Genomic DNA, 19,698 nt, shown 5'->3' on the forward strand with positions numbered 1-19,698 from the left:
TTTGAAAGTCACAATCTAAATATTACATCTGTGACTCTTATCTGTAAGGAATGTAATAGGGGCCATGACTAGAATTCTGATATGATATGAAGGCTAACAATCTTACATCTGTCTGGGTTGAGATTTTTATCTCCATAATTGACGCTAAAGGAAACTTAGTAGATGGAGAATTGCCAGTGAAATGAGGAAAATCTTGGTTGAAGTTCTTACACTACCTCTGACCAGGACTTATTGTGTGACTTCAGCACTCTAGACTATATTTTGGAGAAAAAAGCTGGCCTGAATTAGAAGAAAGTTACTTCTTGCAAGAATTATCTATACTAATGAAATTACATGTCTAGCCCTAGTGTACAAGGTATTCACGTCTGGTATGAAGGCTTGCTAAATAAGCCCTTTTCAGGGCTGCTCATCCACCTTTGATGTCTATCTGGCACTTACCTGTAACCTGTATCTCCAAGAGATTGTAGCATGTGCAGTGGTCCCATCACATTAAATCATCTCCACAAACAAAATAAACCAGGTTGAAGGTAACTCAAACCCAGTGGCAAGTTAGCAGTGTCTATTCCAAGAAGTGAAGACTTTCCCTAGCATAATGGGCAGATGAGAATAATTAGTTCTAACATCCATGAAGAGGGCTGAAGCAGGTGAAATGGAGATCTTAGAGCTTGGTCAGACATCAGAGACATCAAGGTCATCCACTGAATCTTGGGCCATCACCAATCATCTTGACTTTTTGTCTTGCACTGAACATTGATGACCCTGTGAGTCTTACAACTTTTTGCAACTCTGCCTTATTTAAAAAAAAACATTCCCAATTAAGTCAAGACATCACCTCTTGATGTCACTGGGCATCTTGGAAAAAAGGACAAACAACACTTCAGAACTGAAATTGTAATTTAGATAGCAAGAATCACAAAGAAAACAAATTTTGTCTAATACAGCCAAGATCCAGCTTCATTCACAGAATAGGGGTTCTTTGCAGCATTCTGAGAAGAATGAAGTCCTACAGACTAGTAATAATCCCCTTCAACTGTGTTGAAGCTTTAATGTCTCGATCCCAGGCCCTAATACACGAATGGTGCCATCTCTCCCTGGCTCACAAGTTGTCCTTTCCATTTTTTAATTAAATAATTCTACCCTCACGAAAGGCAGCAAGTTGGCTCAATGGATACAGTTTCAGGGTTAGAGTGAGGAAAACATCTTTCTGAGTTATATCTGGCCTTAGACACTTATTGTGAATCTGTACTATGACGCTATATGACACTTAATCCTGTTTGCCTTTATTTCCTCATCTGTAAAATGTGCTAGAGAAGGAAATAGCAAACAAAGAAAGCACAAAATAGTGTCAAAAAAGTCAGGCATAAATGAAAAATGACTGAACTGAATCAGCACCAAAAAGCCAGATATATCCCAGTTCAACAAACTCCTCCTATTGTTATGCTGAAATTTCTTTGAGTATAAGTGGAATTCTTTAGCTTAATGGTTAGTGTTCTTTCTGTTCACTCTTACTGGATCCTTCACCGTCAATATAGTCAAACACATTTCTGTAGCCTTAAGGTTCTCATTCAAGATACTGTTACTTTTGAAGTTCTCTTCATTCTAATCAGGGATTGACCATTCTTTTAACCCTTCTCCACTGGATCTTCTAGAAAGATAAATACGGTTCTTAAAAAAGAAATAAACATTAAGTCACTGATTAGAATAATTTATAAATGAGTTGCCCCTCATTAGACATGAAGATACAGATGCAACTGGATTTGGAAATGTTTACCCTTCCTTGTTTCAAATCTCATCCATTCTGCACAAAGTTGACCAAATATTTCATCATCATCCTGCTAAGTTGTTTATCTTTTGCTGGGATATTACTTTAAAATGAAAATAATAGATATTGGAATGTGACTTTTTATACAATATGTCTGAAAGGAAAAGATAATGATCAATGTTGGAAGAAATGTGGGAAAACAGGGACACTAATACATTGTTGATGAAATTGTGAACTGATCCAACCATTCTGGAGAGCAGGATGGACCTATCCCCAAAAAGCTATCAAACTGTATATACCCTTTGATCTCTATTGGGCTTGTATTCCAAGAGATCATAAAAATGGGAAAAGTATCTATGTGTACAAAAATGTTTATAGCAGTCCTTTTTGTAATGGCAAGGAACTGGAAACTTAGTGGATGTCCATAAGCTGGATTATGACTGAATAAATTACAGTATGTGAATGTCATGGACTATCATTATTGTATAATAAGTGATTAGCAGGATGATTTCAGAGGTCTGGAGAGATTTCATAAACTGATGCTAAGTTAAGTGATTAGGACCAGGACAACTTTGTCCACACCAACAGCAAGATTATATAATAATGAATTGTGACTGACATGTCTCTTTTCAACAATGACATATCATTCCAATTCAAATGGTCTTGTTATGAAGAGAGCCATCTGCACCCAGAGAGAGGACTATGGGGACTGAGTATGGATCACAGCATAATCTTTTCACCTTTTTATTGTTGTTTGCTTGCTTTCTGTTTTCTTTCTTATTTTTTTTCTTTTTGATTTGATTTTTCTTGTGAAGCATGATAATTGTGGAAATATGTATGGTAGAATTGCACATGTTTAACATTTATTGAATTACATGCCATCTAGGAAGGGGGTGGAGGAAGGGAAGAAAAGGTTTTGCAAGTATGACTTGAAACTTTTCTATGCATATGTTTTGAAAATTAAAAAAAAAGCTTTGCTAATAAATAAATCTAACCCAAAATGTCTAAAATAATTCAAGGAGCAAAATGACAAAGTTTATCTTCAGTGCCCACCATATTTCCCTTTTTTACACATTTCTTTTTTTTCAAATTTTATTCTGTACTTACCAACACCAAATAGACTGTCTCTATGCATATACATAGGAAAAGAGAAAAATTATTGTGCATAAATCTGTTTCTGACTTTTCTTATCTTTTTTTTTCCTTTAAAAACAATAACTTACATGCCTCAATCACCTTATTTTCTCTTTCTTGGTATGTAAATTTATGTGTGATAAAATGAATAGAGTAATGGAAAAGGGAAAAAGAGGGAGGAAGGGTTATATAAGATAAGATGGGGTGTTTAGATTGACAGAAGTGGGATAACGTGTAAATTAGTGAGAATGGGATAAAGAAGAAAGGAAAGGGTTGGGGAGAAGATAAGGAAAGGATTTGTAGATGGAAGTAGGTTGAATAATAGCAAAGGAAGTTAAGAAGCAGAACTAAAGTAAAAGAGTTTATCAGGAATAAGAAATAAGAGCTATATAGAAACATTACAACAAGAATCAAGAGCAAAATTTACCAGAAAAAGAAATGTAGAGCTAGTAATCAATGACTTTAGAAAAAGTAAAAAAGAAAAAAAATCAATCAAAAGGAATCTACATTATATGTCAGCCATATTATTTTTGTTTTAGATGCATGTTTACTTATGAGTAAATGCATATGCCAGTTTATGTGTTTGAATATTTGTGGGTACCTATGTATGTAAATTTATCTATGTGTGTATATAGACAACCACACATACACACACATACATATATGTGAGTCCGTGGGTGATTGTGAATGTATATGGGTATATATGTGATCTGTGTGTGTGTGTGTCTGCTTAATTATAGCCTTCCTGAGGGAGGTGCCGGTGATAAAAAGAGAAATTAGAATAAAATAAAAGGTACTCAGCAAAGAACAAAAAAATAACCTACAAGGAAGGAAAAAAAGTGGACATTTATGAATATAATTTCTTCTAGTATTATCTATACTTTCTTGAAATGGAAATTTTTTGTTATATATTTTAATTATTCCCTGATGATCTGCTGGGCATATCACAATGTTTTCTTTTGTTTTGTCTTGTTTTGTTTTCTCTTTTTTATTGTTTTTTTTATCTTTAGTTTAATAAATAAAAAAAATTTTAAAGCCAAATTTGTCTCAAACTTTATGACTGTTATCTATCATATTAAAATGGTTCATTTTTCTATCATTTTAATTTTTAACACACAGGGATATTGCATTTTGTCAAAGGTTTTTCTATATTTTGTAATCATGTAATTTGTGTCTTATTATTATTAATATGACTGATTATGTTTATGGGGTTTTCCTAATATTAAAGCAAACCATCTTCTGTGGAAAGAGAAGGTAGGAAGCAAAGGGGTGAAAAAAATTATAAGAGGATAGGACTGAAGGAAATGAATAATTAGTGATCTTAAGTGTATGTGACAAATTCACCCATAAATAAGAATAAGAGAACAAGAGAGAAGAATGATTTAGGAAGCAAAATAAAGCAATATCTTGTTTACAAGAAACACTTTTGATACCATGATAAATACAACGTTTGAGAGATAATTTCTAGATGATTAATCATTTAATTAATCATATCAGCAATAAATAATGAAAAGATTTGACGACACTCGAGTGCCAAAGACCCATCATGGTTTCCACTCAACACTCACACATCCTTGAAAGAGTGTATTTTCTCAGAGAAAAAATAATTCACATGTGCAAAAATGTTTGTAGCAGCTCTCTTTGTGGTGGCAAAAAATTGAAAATTGAATGGATGCCAATCAATTGGGAATGGGTGAAGTTAAGGTATATGATTGTAACAGAATATTATTGTTCTATAAGAAATAATGAGCAAGCTGATTTCAGAAAAGCCTGAAAAGATATACATGAAATGATGCTGAGTGAAGTAAACACAACCAAGAAAACATTATACATAGTAACAGCAAGATTATTTGACAATCAACTGTGGTGGACTTGGCTCCTCTCAGCAGTACATTAATCCAAAACAATTCCAATAGACTGGGGATGGAAAATGCCATTCACATCCAGAGACAGAACTATGGAGACTGAATGTAAATCAAAGTATTCTATTTTCACTTTTGTTGTTGTTGTTAGATTGCTTTTTTTCCTGTGGTTTTTCTCTTTTGTCTTGATTTTTTTTCATAGCATGACTAATGTGGAAATATATTTTAAAAGATTATATATGTATAACCTATGTCAGATTGCTTTCTGGGGAGGGGGCAGGTAAAGATTGACAGGAGAGAAAATTTAAATATCAAAATCTTACAAAAATGAATGTTTGAAGACTATCTTTACATGTAATTGGAAAGATAAAATACTATTATCCTTTTTTTTTTGAAAAAGTTTACTTTCCTAATTTGACAAGATATAATATAAGAATTATTATCATAATGAGAGGTGGATTTATTCTGATGAGGGATTGGAGAAAGCAACTCTGATCATCCAGTCTTATACAAAAAGACCTATCTCTTACCTAGACTACATTTGCCTAGGAAAATCTGTACAAAAGAGGGTCCTTTTCTGCTAAGACCAGGCTGAATAGAACATCAAGGGTTGGAATTCTCCTTAGATTAAATTCCTTTTAAGTTTTCTAGTTGGATATTTATTCTAAGAGTTTCATTATGCTTTGTTTTTTGGGGGAAGTAATGGTAGTGTTTTTGTTGCTGGTATTGCTATTTTTTTTTTTGTTTGTTTTTTGCAGGGGGAGGAAAAGGGAGGAAGGAGAGAAAACATATTTTTGTAATTGAAAAGTGAAAAAAGACATAAATGAATTCCTAAAGGTAAAAGAAAACAAACACCCAATCCAGGAACAAGTATTTCTTTCTTCTTTTGCTTTTCCATTTATATTCCTTCCATGTATTGTTTTTTTTTTTTTTGGTTCTATTTATTTTATCCTCTAATAGTTTAAGTAATTCTTTGTGTTCATCATATTTGTTATTTCTTACAATATGTTAATATTCTATTGCATTATATATTACAATTTGCTTCTAGTTCTTTGCTACCTAACAAAAGGACTATATATTTTCAATGGTATATGTGTCCAGGAAATGTGGTAAATCTTAATAAATGTTTGGAGTTTTCACCTCGTGGTTTCTCTTAAGAAGTGATCAGTGGATTCTTTTAATGGCTATTTTACCCTCTTGTTTTAGGATAGCAGTGCAGTTTTCCTAGAAGATTGCTTGAAAGATATTATCTAGCCTCTTTTTTTCATTGTGATTTTCAGGTAGTCCAATAATTCTTAAATTATCTCTCCTGGATCAATTTTCCAAGTCAATTGTTTTTCTGATGAGGTATTTTACAGTCTTTTTTTTTTCTAATTCACTTTTGTGGTTTTGTTTCACTGATTCTTGATATCTCAATGAGTCATTCACTTCCTCATTTTTGGTGAATTCTTTTCTTCAATTACTTTTTTTTTAATCTCATTTTGCATTTGGTCAATTGAACTTTTAAATTAGTTGTCTTCTTTATTAGATTTTTTTTTCCATTTCACCATTTTTTCTTTTTTAGGGAGTAGTTCTCTTCTTCCATTTAAACAATTCTATTTTTCAAGTTGCTTTCCCATTTTGCCAAATGATTTTTTGAAAATATATTTCACTTGGATCTTTCCTTTTCTATTTTTTATTATGCCTTTTTATTTACAAGATATATTCATGGGTAATTTTCAGCATTGACCCTTGCAAAACCTTCTGTTCCAACTTTTCCCCTCCTTCCCCCCACTCTCTCCCCTAGAGGGCAGGTACATCAATACATGTTAAATATGTTAAATATAATATATGTATGCATATCCATACAGGTATTTTGCTGTACAAGAAAAATCAGACTTAGAAATAAGGTAAAAATAATCTGAGAAGGAAATCAAAAATGCAAGCAGTCAAAAACAGAGGGAGGAAATGCTATGTTGTGGTTCATACTTATTTCCCATAGTTCTTTTGCTGAGTGAAGCTGGTTCTCTTCATTATTGACTAAATGGAACTCATTTGGTTCATCTTGTTGAAGAGACAAGATGTCTCTCAGTATTGATCATGTCCATCAGTATTGATCATCATATAGTATTGTTGTTGAAGTATATAATGATCTCCTGGTCCACTCATTTCACTCAGCATCAGTTCATGTAAGTCTCTCCAAGCCTTTCTGAAATCATCCTGTTGGTCATTTCTTTTTTTTTAAATACCTTTTAATTTACAAGATATATGCATGGGTTATATCTCAGAATTGACAGTTGCAAAACCTTTTGTTCCAACTTTCCCCTTCTTGCCCCTACCCTCTCCCCTCGATGGCAGGTTGACCAATACATGTTAAATATGTTACAGTGTAAGTTAAATACAATATATGTATAAAGATCCATCCAGTTATTTTGCTGCACAATAAGTATCATTCTTTGAAATAATGTACAATTAATCTGTGAAGAAAATAAAAAATGCAGGCAGGCAAAAATAGAGGGATTAGGAATGCTATGTAGTGGTTCACACTCATTTCCCAGAGTTCTTTTGCTGAGTGTAGCTGGTTCTATTCATTATTGAACAAATGGAACTGATTTGGTTCATCTCATTGAAGAGAGCCATGTCCATCAGAATTGATCATCATATAGTATTGTTGTTGACGTAGATAATGATCTCTTGCTCCTCCTCGTTTCACTCAGTATGAGTTCATGTAAGTCACTCCAGGCCTTTCTGAAATAATCCTGCTGTTCATTTCTTACAGAAAAATAATATTCCATAACATTCATATACCACAACATATTCAGCCATTCTCCAATTGATGGGCATCCATTCAATTTCCAGTTTCTAGCCACCACAAAAAGGGCTATCACAAACATTTTTGTTCATACAGGTATCTTTACCTTCTTTAAGATCTCTTTGGGATATAAGCTCAATAGTAACACTGCTGGTTTAAAGGGCATGTATAGTTTGATAATTTCTGAGCATACTCCCAAATTGCTCTGCACAATGTTTGGATGCATTCATAATTCCATCAACAATACATTCATGTCCTAGTTTTCCCACATCCCTCCATCAGTCAGCATTATCCTAGCCAATCTGACAGGTATGCAGTGGTATCTGAGAGTTGTCTGAATTTGCATTTCTCTGATTAATAATGATTTGGTCATCTTTTCATATGTCTACAAATAATTTCAATTTCTTCATCGGAAAATTGTCTGTTTATATCCTTTGACTGTTTATCAATTGGAGAATGGCTTGATTTCTTATAAATTAGAATCAAATCTCCATATATTTTGGAAATGAAGCCTTTATCAGAACTTTGACTATAAAAAATGTTTTCCAAGTTTATTGCTTCCCTTCGAATCTTGTCTGCATGAGTTTTGTTTGTACAAAAGCTTTTTTTTAATTTGATATAATCAAAATTTTCTTCTTTAGAATCAATAATGATCTCTAGTTTTTCTTTGGTCACAAATTTCTTCCTCCTCCATAGGTCTGATTAATAAACTATCCTATGTTCTTCTAATTTATTTATAATCTCATTTTGTATTCCTAGATCATGAACCCATTTTGAACAATGCCTAGTTTCTGCCATACTAATTTCCAATTTTCCCAGCAGTTTTTGTCAAACCGTGAATTCCTATCCCAAAAGCTGGTGTCTTTGGGTTTGTCAAACACTAGATTATTAAATTTATTGACTATTTTCTTCTGTGAAATTAACCTATTCCACTGATCAACTAGTCTATTTCTTAGCCAATACCAAATGGTTTTAGTGACTGCTGCTTTATAATACAGTTTTAGATCTGGTACAGCCAGGCCATCTTCATTTAATTTTTTTTTCATTAGTCCTGTTGAAAGTCTTGACCTTTTGTTCTTCCAGATCAATTTTGTTGTTATTTTTTCTAGGCCATTAAAATAGTTTTTTGGTAGTCTGATTGTTATAGCACTAAATAAATAGATTAGTTTAGGTATTGGTGTCATCTTTGTTATATTTGCTCACCCTATCCAAGAGCATTTAATATTTTTTCAGTTGGTTATATTTGACTTTTTTCCTGTGGAGAGTGTTTTGTAGTTTTGCTCATATGGTTCCTGACTTTTCCTTGGCAGATAGATTCCCATATATTTTGTATTATTTGCAGTTATTTTAAATGAAATTTCTCTTTGTATCTCTAACTGTTGGATTTTGTTATTGATATATAAGAATGCTCTAATTTCAGTTAAGAACTCTCTTAACTTCTCATTTAGGAATTTAGATACTATACCATTTGGTGTATATATGTTTTGTATTGATATTGCTTCATTGTCTGTGATACCCTTTAGCAAGATATAGTTTCTTTCCTTATCTCTTTTAATTAGATCAATTTTTGTTTTTGCTTGATCTGAGATAAGAATGGCTATCCCTGCTGGTTTTTTGTTTTGTTTTGTTTTGTTTTTTTACTTCACCATAATAGATCCTGCTTCAGCCTTTTACCTTTGCTCTGTATGTATCACCCTGCTTTAAATATGTTTCCTGCAAACAAGATATTGTGGGATTCTGACTTTTGATCCAATCTGCTGTCCACCTCCAACTTTATGGGAGAGTTCATCCCATTCACATTTATGGTTAAAACTACTAATTCTTTATTTTTGCCATCTTATTATGCTCAGATTATACTTTTCTTTTTCTTTCCCTCCTTATTCCCCTCCCCAGTATTAAACTTATGGGCATGATTTGCCTCACACAGCTCTCCCTCTTTAGAATCCTTACCACTCATTTTGAATCCCTCCCCTTTCCTATACCTTTCCCTTATTTTTTCTGTATTCCTTTCTATTTAGCCTACTTTTTTTCTTTTCTCTTTTCTTCTCACACTTTTTAATAAGGTAAAAGAAGTTTCTCTGTAAACCAAATATGTCTAATATTTATTCTTTGAGCCAAATCTGATGAGAATAAGATTCACACAATGTTCCTCCCCCTCCCTTAATTCCCTCAGATAAAATAGGCTTCCTTTGCCTCTTCGTTGAATGTAGTTTCCCTATTTTTATCTTTTTCTGACACAATTCCCTTTTCACTTCTACTTCTTTTTTTATATTATAACAGAAAATCAAATTATACACGTGTTCTTTATGCATGCTCATAACAGAAATACAGTTCTAAAGAGTTCTTTTTTATCTTTTATGCTGCTCTTGAGTCCTATATTTGGAGGTCAAATTTTTTGCTTAGTTCTGTTTTTTTCATTAGGAATAAATGGAATTCACCTGTTTCTGTATTGTTCTTTTCTCTAAATTATAATTGTTCTCTTGGAGCAGGTTTCTTGGGAAGCTTCTGGAGGCAACCTTAGTTTCAGTTCATTTCAGTAATCCCAAATGCAGCCAGGAGTTAAAGTCCAGATCCTTTATTGTGTCCTCCAAAGTCCTGAATTTTTCCAGGGTCCAATTAGCTTTAATTGAGGCCTATCTCTCTCCTTGGTTCCAAGAGTTCCCTCCAAATCTCTCCAGCTAGCTTCAGCCTCTTGTCCTCCCAATGTCTCCCTCCAGCACAAAAGTGGAAGTTGGAATGAACTCCGCCTCCAAGAGAGTGGGCTTCTGGGTACTCCCTGGGCTTGTGGGAGCTCCTTAAAATTATGCTCTTTTAAAGATGTGAATCTTGTGGAATTCTAATAAGTACTTTACTGAACTAGAGAACTCTTAAGTATCATGCTAAATTAGATAATTATTATCTCTATCCATTCCAATGACTTAGCACCTTGTAAGAATTCTAACATGTTTCATTGAATGTCATATTCTTTCCTGGAAGGAAATGCTCAGCTTAGCCTAGCTTATTCTTGGCTGCATTCCAAGTTCTTTTGCCTTATGGAATATCATATTCCAGGAACTTCAATTCTTTAATGTGGGGGCTGCTAGATCCTGAGTGACCCTTATTGTGGCTCCTCAGTATTTGTTTTTTTTTTTTCTGACTGCTTGTAATATTTTTTCTTTAGTCTGGTAGATATGAAATTTAGCCACAATATTCTTTGGAGCTTTTATTTGGGAGTCTCTTTTAGAAGGTGTTCAATGAATTCTTTAAATGCCTATTTTACCTTCTTTACAATATATTACACATGGGCAGTTCTCTTTGATGATTTCCTGCAAAATAGTGTCTAAGTTCTTTTTTTCATTATAATTTTCAGGAAGTCCAGGAATCCTCAGATTATCTCTCCTGTATCTATTTTCCAGGTCTGTTGTTTTTCCAAGTAGATATTTAACATTTTTTCTATTTTTTTATTTTTTTCTTTGTTTTTCTTGAGTGATTCTTGATGTCTTCACAAATCGTTCATTTGTATTTGTTCAATTCTTATTTTTATCGAGTTATTTTTCCATTAACTTTTTTTTTTACTTCTTTTTGTATATGTCCAACTGAGTTTTTAATTGAATTGTTTTCTCTATGGATTTTTTTTCCATTTCACTAATTTTTTTTTTAATGAGTTATTTTCTTTTTCCAGTTCATAAATCCTACTGTCCTCGTAGTTCTTTATCTTTTCCAATTCACAAATCCTACTTTCCTGGGAGTTTTTTTTTTATCTCTTCCAATTAAGAAATTCTGTTTCTCTAAGAGTTCTCATGGGAAAAGGTAAAGCCTTTTTCATTTCTCCAGAAGTTGTTTTCTTTTTACACGTTATGAAATCTTTCTTTTAATGAGTTATATACCTTTTCCATACTCTCTTGCAGAGCTTCTCTTTCCTTTACCTATTTTTTCTTCCAGCTCTCTTTTAAGATCTTTTATAATTTCTTCTAGGAAATCCTTGTGTGAAGGGTACCAGACTATATCCCCCTTTGGGGTTTTATCCTGGAGATTGTCTGCTGTTACTCTCCTCAGGTTTGTTCTCTTTCTATATAAAAGCTCTTTATAATTAGAGCTTCCTTGGCTTTTTTACTCATCTTTTTAAAAAAGTACTTAGGGTCTTGTCTTCAGGGCAGGAGGTTCTCAGCTTCTCTACAGAACAGGAAAGGAGATAAAAATACCAAAGAAAATGGAAAATTAAATCAAATTAGTGGGTTTCTGGAGGGGCTCACTTGAAACAGGTATACATGAATCCATCAATATGGGAGGTATTACACATAATTACATAAGTATATAGTAGCATAACACAGGCTAGTAATGAGGTAACAAATAACATGAATCAACATGAGGAATTATACATATCCATAAGTCCTATAAATAGTCCAAAAGGAATCAATTGTCCATTAATTTATGTGCCTAGAATCCAATAATTCCTGCAACTTTTGAAGTCTTTCAACAGTCTCATCTTGTGTTAGGGAATGCAATGATTACTGATGGTTTTCAAGTCCTGCAACAATCTTTATCAACAAATTTTCATCTCAAGAAATCCAATGAATCCTGCTGGTTTTCAAGTCCTGAAACAGTCTTATCTTGTGTTAGAAAATCCAATGATTCCTGCAGATTTTGTTCATAGGTCTTTTTCTTTGTTTCCAGATTTTTCTCTTTTACTCTCTCCAGGTGCTTGTTGCCACCTATCTGTTTCCATCTCCATCTGTAGGAATACAAGCAAACCCTTTCTCCCAAGCATTTAACCTATCTAATTCCCTTCTATTTACCACATTTGGGATTTTTCCTCATTCCCTGGCAATTGCATCAGAGCTGTTTACACTGGACATTACCCTGTTGGTTTAAAAACCTGTATTCTCCCCAATTGTAATTCCTTTCTGCTATGTGACTGGCTATGTGTTGGCTGTTGTGGGGTAATTAATCTGTTCTGAATTCTCTCCATCCTGACCTTCACCTGCTAGTTGGTCAAAATTGATTTGTGCCTTAACGCCTATTTTCGTATTGCATCTGGCTTGAATCCTACATAATTCATGATACTCTGAAAGCCACAACAAGTTTTGTCCAGGTTTTAAGCATGTCATTGCTATGGATTTCCAGTCACTAGGGGTTAGGATTTCATAAATCAAATTATCTGGTAATATTTTAACATAAGATGATGTAGTCCCATAAAGAGGGCAACCCTTTTTTAAATTCTTATTTTTTTCCCCAGATCACAAGGAGTTTATCTTCTCCTTTTCTGACCTGAAGAGTCAAGCTCTTCAATCACAGGGTATGCATTTATAAAATCAGATATATCCTGTCCTTCATTTTTTGTCTTGACCAGTGCTTTTTGTAATCTTGTCATAGCCTGCTTAGATAATTCTGTTTGTGTCACTGCCCTCTCCCTCTTGTCCTTCTCCCTTCACCCATGAAGGGTTAATTGAGGGAAGTAGGTCAGGTTGGGGATATGCTCCTGTTGTGAAGTACCACACTCAGAATTGTACTTAACTCTATTCTTATCTGATTCTTCATCCTTTTCACCTAGTTTAGTTGGCACCTCCCCCTCCTGTTCTTTCTTCTTTTTCCTTATTCTATAACTTATATAATTTCCTAAAGCCACTGGTATTAAATTATATATATTAAGTGTGTCTTTGGAAATTGAGTCAGGTCCATTTTCATTGTAGAATTAGCATATTTGCTATCCTACTAATTTCCACTCCTCTAAATCCAATACTTTTTCCATAGAGAACCAAGGAGATGTGTACTGTACAGTTTCTAAAATTTCAGTGATCTGCTCCCAAATTATAATCAAACATTGGCTTTTCATAACCCTGACAATGCTCTCTACACATTTTCCTTGAGAGGAAAAGAAGGCTATTTTGTAAACATCTATCCCATTTTAGCTGAAATACAATTTTAGCTCTTTAACGAAGTTTCCTTTTTTATTTTATACTCACCCTAATTTCTGGGTCACAGAGACTTTTTCACTGAAATCAGTATTGTGTCTGCCCCACGTTGGGTACCAAAATGTAATGTTTTTCTCTAAAGTATAATTTTCTCTGGGAGCATGTTTCTTGGGGAGCTTCTATAGGCAAGCTTCATTTCAGTTCTGTGTAATAATCATCCCAAATGCAGCCAGGAGTTAAAGTCCAGATTCTTTAATATCTCTTTTCAAATCTTATCTCCACTTGGGCTCAGCTAGTTTTCTGGAGGCCTTCTGAATCTTGATTTCAGTGTTCTCCACAGTACAGCCTGCCACCACTTCTCTGTCTTCCTCAGCTCTCCCCAACTGAATCCTGGCTTCACAAACTCCCAGAGTCCCCTTTGGCCCTGGAAGCTTCTTGCTTATATGCTGCACACTGAGTGAGTATATTCCCATCATTACATCACTAAGAAACCATTATTCGTTGTAGAATTAAATCAATGGTAAATTATATTTAACCAGTGCCTCCTCAATTCCACTTATACCTTGTTTCAAGTTCTGGCCCATAACATCTTCTTTTTAGGATCAGATCAATCATACTGAACCATGCTAAATTAGATAATCATTGTCTCTATCAATTCCACTGTCTTAAAACTTTGTAATAATCATAATATGAATTTGGAATGTTCATGTCAGGATTAATACATATTACCTATAAATAATCTATGTGAACATTTGCGGTGGGTTCTCTAAATTTGCCTCACTCATTTCTGTTGAATTACTTCATTTCTGATTTGCCTATAGAGCATAGCACCTTCTCTGACTATGAAGCACTATGTTAAACAATCCTGTGCCAATGTGTCTCATGTCATACAGTCAATAAAGACAGACCCTGAGAGTATTCTTGTACCTCTTTTTATGACCATCATGTCAGTGCATAACTTATGTAAGTTATTCATAAAATCATTTTTGAGGAAACTATATGTTTAGCATTTGAATGATGTGTCCAGTCAATCAGAGTTATATTCTTTGCAATATAACTTGAATGCTTGGTAATTCAGTTCAAGAAAAGAACTCATTATAGACAGTACCAGAGTACCTTATCTTTTTCATCTACTTTTTAAAAAATGTATATAAAGATGTTAATTTTTGAAATAGACACAAAGATAGTTTTGATCATTCACCCTTGCAAAATCTTGTGTCCTAATTTTTTTCTCTCCTCTCTTCCCTCATGTCATTAAAAAAAATCCAATATATTTCATCTCCTTAATAGACAGGCCTGTGTAGCGAGCTGTCGTCTCTAGAAGCTGCCGGATCACTCTCTGGGAAGAGATCTGCTGTGTCTTCTACTCAAATCTCTCTGACAGATTCTTCTTCCTGTAACGAACCGTTGTCTCCAGGCAGTTGCTGTTAATTCTTATCCAGAGAAGTGACTTCCCTTCCTGCAGAGAGCCCCGTCAAGCCTGATGCAATTCACAGTCTTTTTCTTGAATCCTGGCTCTGAATCTCCTCCAGCTCTTATCCTTCTCCAGGCCGATCTGCCCTCTGGGCCCAATGCTGTCTCTTTTATCCTCCCAGAGAATGGGCATGGGATAATGCAAGGGCTTCTGGGAAGAACCACCCCAGCCAATGAGCTAGCCCCCTCTATCAAGTCAACCTGAGTTCTCACCTTGTAATTATCCAGACAACCTGAATTCTCACCTTGTCACTGTCCAGACAACCTGAGTTCTCACTTAGTAATCCTAACATCTCCCCCTTTCTTTTGATTTAGAACATAGGACAGTCATGACCTTGAAACATAAATCCATCAATATGGGAAGTATTACAGATAATTACATAAATTACATAAGCACATAGTAACATAGTAACGTAACACATGCTAGAAGTATATAACATAATCATAAATTGAAAATTTATAAATGTCCATAAGTCCATTGTCCATTAGTCTCATCTTGTGTGAAGAAGTCCAATGATTCCTGCTGGTTTTTAAAGTTCTTTAACAGTCTTCTTATTATCCATGCTCTTTCAGTGTCAGATGTTTCTTAGATCTTCTCCTTTATTTTGAGGTCTTTCTCTTTTTCTGTCTCTCTCTGATGGATAAGGCGAATATGACTCGTTGGCACCCATCTGATTCCTTCTCCTGCTGAAGAAATACAAGCAAACCCTCTCTCCCAGGCAGTTAACCTATCTAATTATTACCTTCTATTTACCACTTTCTAAATCTCTTCTCATCATCTGGCAATTACATTGGAATTGTTTGCACTGGACACAGCCATGTTGGTTTAAAAGGCCTGTATTCTCCCCAAGTGTAATCCATTTTTGCAATCTGATTGCCTTTTGGCTCACTTATCAGGTAATCCCGTTCTACCATGTGATTGCTTTTCTGCTGGTTGATCAAATCAGAGTCCTGACCTTCTAAAGGCTCTTCGGGTGTAACATCAGCTGCCATCATGCCCCAAGTCTTTTTTGCCTGGGGCCCTGGAACTGGGCCCCTCATCCTGTTTCCCTGAATTAGTTTACACTCTGATGCCCAATGGAGTCCTCTGTTGCATTTTGGACATGGGGTTTTAGGTCTTCTTTCACCTTGTCTTCTCACTGTATCTCCATACCTACACTGAGCTCTTAGATGTCCAATTTTTCCACATTGAAAACATCGCCGAGTTTCTCTAGAAGGCCCTTGCCAGGAGGGACCCTGTCTTTCCACATTCATCATTGTCCGGGTGTAAAAAGCATTTGTTCCCACTGTAGCACAGCGTCTTATGATCTCCTCTAAAGGAGCATCTTTGTCTAATCCCCATATAATTCTTTTGCAAATCTCATTGGCATTTTCCTTAGCCAGATGTCTGGTCATTATTTCTGTAGCTGAATTTTCTCCAATAGTTCTTTTGACAGCAGTTTGCAAACGTCCCACAAAATCTGCAAAAGGTTCATTGGGACCTTGCTGTATTTTAGTGAAAGCCTCTCCACGATCTTTCTGTCCAGGATGGACAGCCCCAGCTTTTATTGCAGCCTTAGCAATTTGTTCATATATTGTCATGGTATAATTAATCTGTTCCGAATTCTCTCCATACTGACCTTCACCTGCTAAGTGCTCAAAAGTGAATTGTGTGTTAACTCCTATTTCCAAATTGCATCTGACTTGAATTTTACATAATTCATGAAATTCCGCAAGCCATAATAAATTTTCTCCAGGTTCCAGACATGTCCTTGCTATGGATTTCCAATCATTCGGGGTTAGGACTTCATAAGACAAACCATCTAGTAACATTTTGACATAAGCTGATGTAGCCCCATAAAGGGTACAACCTTTTTTCAAATCCTTAATTTTATTCAAATCTAAAGGTGCATATCTTCTCCTTTTTTTACCTACAGAGTCAGTATTTTCAATCACAGGATATGCATGTATAAAATCACTTATATCCTGTCCTTCTCTCTTAGCTTTAACCAATGCTTTTTCTAATCTTGTCATAGGCTTAGGCTGCTTCACAGGCAATTCTGTTTGTGTTTCTGCCTCTTCCCCTCCTTCTTCCTCCACCTCTGAAGGTGGGGTTGATGTGGGTCTGTCAATAATCTGTTCTCTAGGCAGAGTTGAAGCTTCTTCAAGAGAATCATACCATAATTCCTCATTTAAATCTTCTTGCTCTAGGGCAAGATCTTGATCTTTCCTTTTTTTCTCACACTTCCTCCTCTGTTCATTTTTAAAACTTTTCCTTCTCCTACAACTTGCTTGATAGTTTAAGGCTAATTGAACTATGTTGTAGATATAAAATACTTCTGCAGAAATTGAACGAGGCCCATTTTTTGCTTGAAATTATTTCATTTCATATCCCACTAGCTTCCATTTATCTACATCGATCTTGTCTTCCTCTAAGAACCAAGGGGATGTGCATCTTAATGCAGCCAAGAGTTTAGCAATCTGTACCCAGGTTACAAGTAAACTCTGCTCCTCAATTATCTTGATTATACTCTCTATAGTACCACTCCTGAATGGGGGTGGAGCTGAGGTTGCTTCTGGGGCTGGGGTTGAGTCGGCTGAGGTCCAGGGATTGAATATAGCTAACATCTGCCCCATGTCAGCTATAAGAGATTCCTGGTTTAGCCCTTAACAAGCTAAGTTCCTTATTTATCTATTAGCACGCTCACTTAATCTTTAACAAAATTTCCTCGTTACTCACGGTTCTGGGTCAGAGAGACTGAGATCTAGATCGGAAGATTTTCCACTGGAATCAGGACTGTGTCTGTCCCTGTTCGGGCGCCAAATTGCAAAGGTCTGGTCTAGCTCCTCTTGTCAGGATAAGCAAAAGTCCTTGCCCCACGTTGGGTGCCAAATTTAGCAAGCTGTCGTCTCTAGAAGCTGCCGGATCACTCTCTGGGAAGAGATCTGCTGTGTCTTCTACTCAAATCTCTCTGACAGATTCTTCTTCCTGTAACGAACCATTGTCTCCAGGCAGTTGCTGTTAATTCTTATCCATAGAAGTGGCTTTCCTTCCTGCAGAGAGCCCCGTCAAGCCTGATGCAATTCACAGTCTTTTTCTTGAATCCTGGCTCTGAATCTCCTCCAGCTCTTATCCTTCTCCAGGCCGATCTGCCCTCTGGGCCCAATGCTGTCTCTTTTATCCTCCCAGAGAATGGGCATGGGATAATGCAAGGGCTTCTGGGAAGAACCACCCCAGCCAATGAGCTAGCCCCCTCTATCAAGTCAACCTGAGTTCTCACCTTGTAATTATCCAGACAACCTGAATTCTCACCTTGTCACTGTCCAGACAACCCGAGTTCTCACTTAGTAATCCTAACAGGCCTGGGCTGGGTAAGTATACAATTTTTAGGGCACTTTTTCTATCTCCTTCTTCCTAATAAGAGATAAGCAATACACTCCTTAAAAGGTCATTCAGGCATCCAGAGAACCGCCAAATCCCACTACTGTTTCCCGTGAGAAGACAACCCAACATCTGGACAAACAATGGGCAGTGTTGTGATTACAATTCCTACTGTATCCATACCTGGTACTTCATTACCTGCCTGTCAAAGTGAGGACTTTGAGATAGGTAAAAATGGTAAAATGCAATAGGTAATATCTTTTCATTCATGCATAAATTGGATTTAAGTAAGGCAAAATTACATTAAGTCATCAAATTCACTGTTCCAAAGTTATTACAGACCAGTGGGTAATACAAAGTCAAAATGCCTGCTAATGGTGTGAGATGCAATCAGTGACCTTGGTAATTTAGATGTCTAGCCAAATTCCAAGCATTTCACAGTGTCTGCTTCAGCTGCCTTCATGGCCATTAGAATAAGTTGTTCTCAAATGTCAATTCCGCCAAAAGAAGTCTTTACATGCTTTGGATAGACATTTACTTAACTTATCAAAGGACTTGAAATACCTTAGCCTGGCTGCCAAAATGGTTTACCCCAGTATGGTCACTAAATATGCTATAGCTATTTGGAGCCACATGTGAGAGTTTGGTAGACAACAAAGGTTGAAAGCTGCTCTGAAAATGACTCAAAAGTCTTCATATCAGAGATACTAGTATTCCCTGAACATACTCTACATCCCACAAACCATGTTATATTGAGATGTATATATTTAGCTAATTAGATCTGTCTTTATTTGTACATATACAAAAACACACACACAAATACAGATCTAATAAACTGGATCATTATTTATTTTTTCTGGATTGGCCAAGACAATATAATAAAAACAACAACATGGGGTTCAAGTAATTGACTTGTTCAAAGCCATACCTATTAAACCACAAAAATTTTACTCTTTAGAACTAGAAAAAAAACAACAAAATTCATCTGAAGGAACACAAAAAAATCTCCACTGACTTTAACAAAAGAAGAAGGAAGGGAAAAGGCCTAATTGGACAGATTTCAAATTATATTATAAAGCAGTAATTATTGATAAATGAATAAATAATAAAAGATTATGAACAGAATATGAAAAAAAATCAACAGACTTGTTCCCTAGTGCTTGAAAAACCTAAAAATCCAAGATATTTAAGTAGAAAGTCATCATTTGGTTAAAAAAAGTTTACAAAATTCAAAAGAAGTCTAGAAAATACTAACAACAGATAAACATTTCTTATAATATACAAGGTTCAATTTGAAATGGGTATAAGATTTAGACTTAAAGGTGATATAAAAAAGGAACAAGGGAAAATATCTTTCAAATCTATGAATAAATTAATTACTCATGACTAAACATGAAATAGAGAGGATCATAGAATGTAAAATGA

This window comes from Sminthopsis crassicaudata, chromosome 2 (genome assembly GCF_048593235.1).
Source record: "Sminthopsis crassicaudata isolate SCR6 chromosome 2, ASM4859323v1, whole genome shotgun sequence".
NCBI classification, from domain to species: domain Eukaryota; kingdom Metazoa; phylum Chordata; class Mammalia; order Dasyuromorphia; family Dasyuridae; genus Sminthopsis; species Sminthopsis crassicaudata.